We start from the raw sequence: 9,543 nt of genomic DNA, 5'->3' as shown, positions 1-9,543 counted from the left end.
AGGGCCTGAAGCCAGCCTGAGATCCTGGAGCGGCAGACACTTAGCAAATATCTACTTCATGTGGGAGAGGTGGGAGCCTCTACCCCAGCAGGCCAGTTTACTGGTCTTTTAAAAAACATTTATTGAGAGAAGTAAGAGCCTCCTTATGAAACAAGTATACATTTTCACAGAGAAGCTTGGAAATAATTATAGCCATCATTTATCGAGGATATATTATGGGCCAGCATAACTTATCAAGGCTATAAAGCTGAGCTCTGTCACTTGCTAGCTGGTTGTTCCTGCTCAAGCTACTTCACTGAGCCTCCGGTTTTTTTTTTTCTTTAAAATTTTTAATATTTTATTTAATTAAAAAAATTTTTTTTTTATTTTTGCGAGTCACAGAGGGACAGGGCACAAGCAAGGGAGGGGCAGAGAGAGAGGGAGACATAGAATCCAAAGCAGGCTCCAGGTTCTGAGCTGTCAGCACAGAGCCCGATGTAAGCCTCGAACCCACGAACTGTGAGATCATGACCTGAGCTGAAGTCAGCTCCTTAACCAACTGAGCCACCCAGGTGCCACCCCCCCTCAGTTTCCATATCTGTAAAATAGAGATACCAATAGAACCCACCACATAGGATTATTGTGCAAATGAAACCTCATAACATTGTCACATGGCTGCTTTTAAAAAGGTGTTTTCTAGAAACAAAGTTATGAAAACAAAACAAGAGAGTCTAAGCTCACCTCATAGCTATTTTTCTATTTAGATTTCACTATCCCTCATTTTAGATGGTTCTGGAAATCTTTCCGAGGTCTCCAGGCTCATATAAGAGTTAGGTGTGGGAGGACATTGGAGGCCATTCTGTCTGGCTTCCAAGGATTCCCTCTGGATTTCTGGGGTGGGGGCCACTCGGCCTCATCTTCATTCTGTCCCCGGGGTGGGTGTTCACTGTTTGACAACAATAGACAGACCCTGGACTGAGAGGAGGGAGACCCCAAACAAAGTTCTCTCTGGGCCTATCTTCCCACCTGTAAGATGAGGAAGTAGACCCCAGTCTTGTTGTTAGATGGTTCTGGAAGTCTCTCTTTTTGAGAATGGACAGAGTCCTCTTTGCTTTTAGATCATTTCCTGAAAGACCCTTATCAATTATGACTCCTTTGGGGTTTATCAGGTCCTAGCAGCTGAGGAGGGAAAAGTAAATACTAAAGGAGAGAGAAGTCCTCCAAGTCCATCCATTCAGAATAAAACCCTGGCCATCTCTCCCACCTTCCCCTCCTCCCCACCTATATCAAGGCTGCCTTGAGTCAAGCCTCCACCATCTCTAGTTTAGCCTGGCATTTAAAGGACTTTCAGATAATAAGTTCTGCCCTCCACTCTTCTCAGGGTTCCAGGAACCATCATGCTCTCTTCTGTGTTCAATGAGAACATATGCTTTTGTCTTATTCCTCTGGGAAAACTCACCTGGATCCTTCAAGAACTAGCTCCAGTGTCCCCTCCTCCCTGAATACCCTCATTCCTCCCAAGCAGAATTACACTCTGCATTCTAAGAGTCCTGCTGCCCTTATAGCATCTCTTATTACAGTGTTTGTCTCCCTCTCTGAACTCCTCAGCTGGAGGGACCCTCTTTCATCTTGTCTGCCACACAGTAGGTGTCAATAAACTGCCTGAAATGGATGGAGGCAGATGGGTGGATGGATGGATGGATGGACTGAGGAAGATTTACCTTAGAGTGCTCTGTGGTCCTATCGGATCACACCCCCTCTCAATGTGGATGGATGCAGGACAGACCACATTGTAATTTGTGCTGCAACCCCTTCCCCTTCCCTCCCAAGGCTCAGACCGCAGAGATGGGTAGTTGAGGACTCCTCCCACTTCCCTCCCGAACCACACTCACCCCCATGGGCCTCAAGACTCCTGCGCCCTCCCTTTCCTGGCTTTTAATCATGGGTCTCCACTCTCACTCTTGGTTCTTTTTTCTTTCTTTTCAGCCAGGGATGGAGGTCCCTAAGGGCCCACTCAGGTTTTTCTAAGGCTTGCAACAAGAGGCTTAAAACCACAGAAGTGAAAGGGGTTTCCTTTTACTACCTGGCATGCAAATGAGGCACAAAATAGACTAAGGAAGGGCAAGTGGGTAAGGCTGCAGGGACAACCACTGAGTCCTCTAGGAGGGAGAGGGGAAGGGAATCAAGACTTATACAGTGACTTCTAAGGCAGCCCCAGAGGTTACATAAATGGCTGTGGTATTCAAGTTCAAATGGGGCTAGCTCCACCATTTACCACCTTGGACAGGTCACTTAATATCTAAGCCTCAGTTTCTTCATCAGGAAAATGGAGATATTTATAAAACCTATTGCAGAGGCCCACTGAAAGAATAAAGTGAGAGAATGCATAAAGAATAGAGCACTGGGGTTTCTGGGTGGCTCAGTCCGTTAAGTGTCAGACTTCAGCTCAGGTCATAATCTTTTTTTTTTTTTTTAATATTTTTTACTTATTTCTAGGAGAGAGAGAGAGACAGCGTGAGCAGGGGAGGGTCAGAGAGAGAGGGAGATACAGACTCTGAAATTGGCTCCAGGCTCTGAGCTGGCAGTCAGCACAGAGCCCGACGCGGGGCTCGAACCCACGAACCGCGAGATCATGACCTAAGCGAAAGTCGGACGCTTAACCGACTAAGCCACCCAGGCGCCCCGTGCTCAGGTCATAATCTTGCAGTTCATGGGTTCGAGCCCTGTGTCGGGCTCTGTGCTGATAGCTCAGAGACTGGGGCCTTCTTCAGTTCTGTATCTACCCCTCTCTCTGTCCCTCCCCCACTCAACCTCTCTCTGTCTCTCTTTCTCTCTCTAAAACAAATAGACATTAAAATAAAAATTAAAAAAAAAAAAAGAATAGAGAACCATCTAAGCAGTTTTGTGATTCATCTCATCCTCCACCCCATACTGGAACTTCACAGCCATCCGCATCCTGATTCCCTTCTGCTACAGTTTAGTCACCTGCTTGTCCCTCAACTAGCCCTCCTCCCATCCATCCTAGATTGATACTGTGAAAATTAATAAAGGGAAACCTCACTAAAATGGGTCGGGAGGCCAGAAGGTGGGGCTCTCATGCCGTCTCACTCAAGGCCAATTCAGACCCCAACAGAAGAATTGTCAACAGGGAAGAATCATGAATTTAGGCCTCACCAGGAAGAGGTGTACATTGCATCTCCTACAAGAAATCAACTACCCAAGCAACTCAGCCAATGAGAAAATGTCATCACATTGATCTTATGCTTTTCTCCATTGGACTTTTGTTCAAAACAACTCCACCCAACTTCCTCCTTCTTCATAAAATAACATTTCTCTCCTTTGCTTGTTGGATTAGCCTATGATATTTGCTGTAGGTTGCTTGTCCTAAATTGTAATTCTCTACTATTCTCAAATAAACCTATTTTTGCTGGTAGAATAACTGATAGTTTTATTTTAAGGTTAACATTACTTGGTGTCAGAAGTGGGATTCAGAAATGACCCTATCCCCTTCCCCCACCCCTCAACAACTCTAAGCTGGTGAACAAACACGTGCTAGTACCTACCAGGACCATTGAGCTCACTGCTTTCTCACTGACACTAGAGTTTTCAGGTAACTCTCTGCTGGATTTCAAGCTCCACTCATTGTGTTTTGAGTTCGCCAAACTTTATTCAGGATCTGCTTTAAGGATTTGTTCTCTCTGAGAGTACTTGTTTGGCTTTTGGTTTGATTGCTTTTTGGAACTATACACATTGGAACTATACTGTTTAGATTTTTTTCCCCCTCTAGAAAAACCTATAAGAAATGAGAGCCCAAGAATCAAAATGCTTTGAGAGTGTGTCCCTCCTTTCTGGCATGCCAGCTGGTTTTATGTTTAAAACTTTCAGTCCCTTTTCATGTGCATTTCTAACTAAATGGATCACTTAACCAAAAGTAATTTAGAACATGAATGCTTATTATGGGGAATTTTCAATATCCCCAAACTTACTTTTCTCAAAACTGAATTGAACTGCCATGGCTCTAAAATTGTCAAAACTGAATGGGACGCCTCTTTTGCTGTTTTAAGGTTTCCAAATGTTATCAGGAATCTAAAATTGCCTCTCTGCAAAATACAATTTCTGGACTGAGGCAAAACATTAAAGACAAAAGGGCTTATGAGGCCTCTCTTTTCTCTCCCACATTTTCTTTATCTCCAAATACATGCCCCTTTTAAAGATAAGTCATTTGAGGATTTAAAAAAAAAGAAAGTCTTCTGATCTTCTGAGGATTCAACCAACCTCCAAAAGTCTTCTGTTCCCTGGATGAAGGCTGAATTGTGAGCCATAACAAAAGAGTTTCCTATGAACCGACTGGAGATGCTCATAGCATTGTTGAAGACTTAATAGCTATTCAAAGTCACCAGTCTGGTTTCTCAGATTTGTTGGTGAGGGCCAGGCTAAACCTTGGATAAAACTTGCCTCATGGGAACATCATGAACAGGATTATAAAAAACAAGCTCAGTCAGTTGAGTGTTCAACTTCGGCTCAGGTCATGATCTCACAGTTTGTGGGTTCGAGCCCCGCGTCAGGCTCTGTGCTGACAGCTAGCTCAGAGCCTGAAGCCTGCTTTGGATTCTGTATCTCCCTCTCTCTCTGACCCTCCCCTGCTCACGCTACCTCTCTCTCTCTCTCTCTCTCTCTCAGAAATAAATAAAACATTAAAAATTTAAAACAAAAGAAAAGAAGTATCATGCCAGAATTTCTTTCTCCCAAAAGGGAGAAATAATGTTAGAATTCAACAGTAGCAATCAAAATAGCCAAGCAGGTAAATTAAATGACCTTTTGACTTATTTTATTTGCTCTATTTCTGAGGATACAATAACTGAACCTGGGGACACTGATCATTAGGGTTTTTTTTTTTTTAATTTTTAAAAATGTTTTTATTTCTGAGAGAGAGAGAGAAAGAGACAGCGTGAGCAGGGGAGGGTCAGAGAGAGAGGGAGTCACAGAGTCCGAAGGAGGCTCCAGGCTCTGAGCTGTCAGCACAGAGCCTGACGTGGGGCTCAAACCCACAAACTGTGAGATCATGACCTCAGCCGAAGTCAGACGCTTAACTGACTGAGCCACCCAGGTGCCCCACTGATCATTAGTTTTTATTGGATCAGGTACCACCCTTTTTGTGGGCAAAATCTTCAACGGATATTGGCAGAGTCCATAGTGCCTACCTCACCTGTCCCACCTGTCCACAATACAATCCAGAGAAATTGCTGGCCCTGCTCCCAGGCACTGTAAATAGCTTAATGGACCACTTGAGATTTGACAAATGGGTTTCATATAGCTTCCCCCATCTCATGTTTTAGTCATGGTTTGTGTGTTTTCTCCCTGAATTGAAGCCTTCCTGTGTAGACAGGCCACTGCCTCTTCTGTGCCTAAAATTCATTTAGAAAGATTATCCCTACCTGGAGCACCCCTCTTGAACTTCTTTTTTTTTTTTTTTTTTAATTTTTTTATTTATTTCTAGGAGAGAGAGAGAGAGAGAGACAGCGTGAGCAGGGGAGGGTCAGAAAGAGAGGGAGACACAGACTCTGAAACAGGCTCCAGGCTCTGAGCTGGCAGTCAGCACAGAGCCCGACGCGGGGCCCGAACCCACGAACCGCGAGATCATGACCTAAGCGAAAGTCAGACACTTAACCGACTAAGCCACCCAGGCGCCCCCCTCTTGAACTTCTTAGTGATTTACCAGTGAGGTGCTTTGACAAGCCTGTGCTGTTTGGCCAGTTTTGCAACACTGTCTTTAAAAAAAAATTTTCTTTAATGTTTATTTTTGGGAGAGAGACAAAGACAAGGGATGAGTGGGAGAGGTGCAGAGAGAAGGAGACACAGAATCCGAGGCAGGCTCCAGGCTCTCAGCTGTCAGCACAGAGCCCAACGTGGGGCTTGAACCCACAAACCACGAGATAATGACCTGAGCCGAAGTCGGACACTCAACCGACTGAGCCACCCAGGCGCCTCTGCATTGTGCATACTGTCTCCCATCCCCCGGGCCAGTTGAACATGGCACTAATAAACCTCAATTGGCAAAAAATTGTAGAAATCCTCCAAATACCTTGGCCTGGCACACTGTCATTGTTCCTTCTAACACTCAGATATACACCCTTGGGAACACACAGACTTTCATCCTTTGAGTTAGTCACGGACATCCAATGCACTTGGCCCCTGCCTCCTTTGACCCATATTTAATAAAAGGAGATATACCTCAATATTGCAAAGGCCTAATCGCTTCCATTAAAAGTAACCATGCTTCAGGGGTGCCTGGGTGGCTCAGTCGATTAAGCGTCTGACTTCGGCTCAGGTCATGATCTCACGGTTCATGGGTTCGAACCCCACATCGGACTCTGTGCTGACAGCTAGCTCAGAGCCTGGAGCCTGTTTCAGATTCTGTGTTTCCCTCTCTCTCTGCCCCTCCCATGCTCACACAGTCTCTCTCTCTCAGAAATAAATAAAACATTAAAAAAAAATTTTTTTTTAAGTAACCATGCTTCGGTAGGGGGCACTCAGACGGCTCAGTTGGTTAAGGGTCCGACTTTGGCTCAGATCATGATCTCAGTTTGAGTTAGAGCCCAGCATCAGGCCCTCCGCTGTCAGCATGGAGCCCGCTTCGAATCCTCCGTCCCCCTCTCTTTCTGTACTTCCCCCACTCTCGCCCCCTCTCAAAAATAAATAGACATTTTTTAAAAAACCCACACATTTGAAGTTTTGTTGTTTTGCAAAAAGCTCACCAACTGGCACTTTATATCCATACCTGCACTGTGTCTTCGCAAATGCACTCAGTCAATTCTTTCAATGGGCTCTTGAAGTATTCACTGTTCTGCTTTCATGGCCGAGTTAAGTAGGCACTTCTAGGAAGCACAGGGGACTTGGGGTTTTGCCTCCACAGGGAGACCTTTTCTGCCCTAAGTTGGAATAGTGCCAATATTTTTAGTTGGCTACTTTTAGAGCGAGGGTCCTGGTTTGGAACCACCATACAATTTGGCGGTTAATTGTAGTGTTACTTTTTTTTTTTTAAGTTTATTTATTTTGACAGAGAGAGTGTGTGTGCACGCCCGCATGTGAGTAGGGGAGGGGCAGAGGGAGAGGGAGAGAGAGAATCCCAAGCAGGCTCTGTCAGCACAGAACTCACGAACCGTGAGATCATGACCTGAGCTGAAATCAAGAGTCAGATGCTTAACTGTAAACCACCCAGGCACCCCTGTCATGTTACTTTTGATTCAATAATTGTTACCTGCCAAACCTTTATAAAATGATGTACCCAATAAGGAGATGATCTCCAATACTACATCCTTGATAAATATGGACTCTAGGTGGGAAGTGCCTGAGAATTCTCCTAGTTCCCCTCCTTCTCACTCAAATGTGAGTTTTCAGCCTGTGCAACTTCCCTCTGATTTGGGACATGACACCCAGAAAAAGTACTTCCTGGCACTGAGGGACAAAAGGCCACTGAAATAGGAAAACCTGACTCTTGATCAGGGATACTTTTCGAGAAAGTTCTTATCAAAAGAAGGAAATGTGAAAATAAAAGGAAACCTCAGTAAAATGGAGTCAAGAGGCTAGAAGGGGGAGCTCTCCTGTCATACCACCCAACCTCAATGACAGAAAGAACTGTTAGTGTACAGACCCCAACAGGAAAAGCTGTTCATGGCAACTCCTATAAGAAACTGACTACCCAGCAAGTCAGCCAATGAGAAATCATCATGACCCTGGACTTGCAGGCTTCTCTCCTGTATATTTTTGTTCAAAACAACCCCTCCCAACTTCCTCCCCCTTCAGTTTTAAATAAAGTTTCTCTCCTTTGCTGATCTAGCTTCTGGTTTTTGATGTCACTTGCTTACCCCACAGTGCAATTCTCTGCTATTCCTGAATAAGCCCATTTTTGCTGATCAAATAACTGTTTCGTTTTTAAGGTCAACAGCACAACCAATCTGCTGCTTTCTGAATCCAAATCACAAAATTCTAGGTCTGAAATCTGCTCCTCTCCCTTGCTCCGATCTTAATTATGTTACATTTAATCCTTGGCAGCTCTTCTGTTAAAAGTCAGAGAGGTACAGTATCTGGCCCAGGGTCTCAGAGTTGATAGGCGATTAAACACAGATTCCATTCCCACTCTGCATGACTCCAAGCCCAGAGCCCTGCCTCCTGTCCCCACGGCTGCTGCATTGTTTTGTCCACCTCCGTCCCAAGACTGGTCCCCATCCAGAACCCACCATCTACAGAGGGTCTTAGAACCTAGGGCCTGGTGTACTTAATCCTGAAGTCTGTAAAAAGGAAGCAGCACCCCACCCCTGGGCCCTCCTTCTTCCCGCCTCAACCCCGCCTCCCCTGCCTCCTGGTTCAAAAGCAACCAAGCCAAGCAGCCTGAAGACAACCCCGCGCTCATCTCTAAAAGCTGCTACCAAGAGAGTCACCAAGATTCCCCAAAGATGAAGGGCTTCCTCTTCCTCCTCCTCACCATCAGTCTCCTGGTTATGATTCAGGTAAGAGCAGACCCTGGGAGCCCCTGGCACCACTGCCTGGGATTCCCCAGACCTGCCTGGCATGGGAGGGAGGAAATGCAGGCTCCCGGGCACTCAGCCTCCTTGCAGGCTCCAGGAGGGGAACCCAGGACTCAGGGGCCTGTTGCCAGCATTCCAGCCCTCCTGGCTGGGGTCAGACAGACTGCTTGAAGTCTGTCTCTGAGCAGAATCCTGTATCCGAGGCTGGGGAGCATTCACAGGGTGAATGCCAGGCAGGCTGAGGCACTCAAGGGGGTGCTGTGGCATAAGGACCGAAGCAGCTCCGAGTGAGGACGGCATCAACCCACAGGGAGCTGGGGAAGTGGCCCTGTTGAGAAGGGATCAAGACGCATTCGGTGGAGCCAGATGTGGTCCTGGAGACAGCAGGGATCCCCCCAAGGAGGGAAGCCAGTGTATCAGGAGTGTAAAAAGATGGAAATCTCCCACTCCAGAAACAGCTGCTCTTCCTGGAGGCAGCCTTCACAGTATCCCATGTGCCCTGAGGACGCTAGTCCCTATAGGAGACCAGAGCCATCAAGTTCTTGATCAAGAATAGCTTGATCAAGCATCAAGAACAGCTTGATCACCATCTGGTGATTTCTTCCAGTGAGAGGTCACACCTCCCCCACCTCCCCGCCCAGCCACACTTTGCCAGCTACCTTCTCCCCAGCTCTGTCTCACAGGACCTCCAGACTATGACGAGTTCATTCAGAAGATGAGCAAATAGGCTCAGAGAGGCTAAGCCCCTAACCCAGCTAGTCCAGTCAGTGGCTGAGACTACAGGTCCCCCACATGCCGGAGCTGCTGGCTTGGCAGAGGCGAAAGGAAGGTTCTACGCTAGGTGGAGGAGGGACCCCCTTTGACCCTGGCTGTGTCAAGGCAGGAAGCAGCCAACTATCTCCGCAGGACTTTGTGGCAGAAGTCATGGTCGTGGGGGACAGAGAACTGAGAACTACTGTATCAGAGCAGGGGAACTAGATCTCGAGATAACATGAGCCTCCAAAGGCCCTGAGCTCACCCCCACTTCTTTCTCAGATAC

This window comes from Hyaena hyaena, unplaced genomic scaffold (assembly GCF_003009895.1).
Source record: "Hyaena hyaena isolate Hyena2069 unplaced genomic scaffold, ASM300989v1 scaffold_3, whole genome shotgun sequence".
NCBI classification, from domain to species: Eukaryota; Metazoa; Chordata; class Mammalia; order Carnivora; family Hyaenidae; genus Hyaena; species Hyaena hyaena.
Note: the sequence above shows the minus strand (reverse complement) of the source record.